Genomic DNA, 231 nt, shown 5'->3' on the forward strand with positions numbered 1-231 from the left:
CGCACCGGCGCACGGGGCTCCGCTCCTCCTCTTGCGAGTAAAGTCTATGGTTCACGCTGCACTGGCTCCCGCTATGGAGAGGCGGGAGGGGGCAGAAAGACGGGATACGTGGATTCTTAGAAAGAAAAGGAGGACTTGTGGCACCTTAGAGACTAACCAATTTATTAGAGCATAAGCTTTCGTGAGCTACAGCTCACTTCCTCAGATGCATATCGTGGAAACTGCAGCAGA

Source organism: Lepidochelys kempii, chromosome 18 (genome assembly GCF_965140265.1).
Source record: "Lepidochelys kempii isolate rLepKem1 chromosome 18, rLepKem1.hap2, whole genome shotgun sequence".
Classification (NCBI taxonomy): Eukaryota; Metazoa; Chordata; order Testudines; family Cheloniidae; genus Lepidochelys; species Lepidochelys kempii.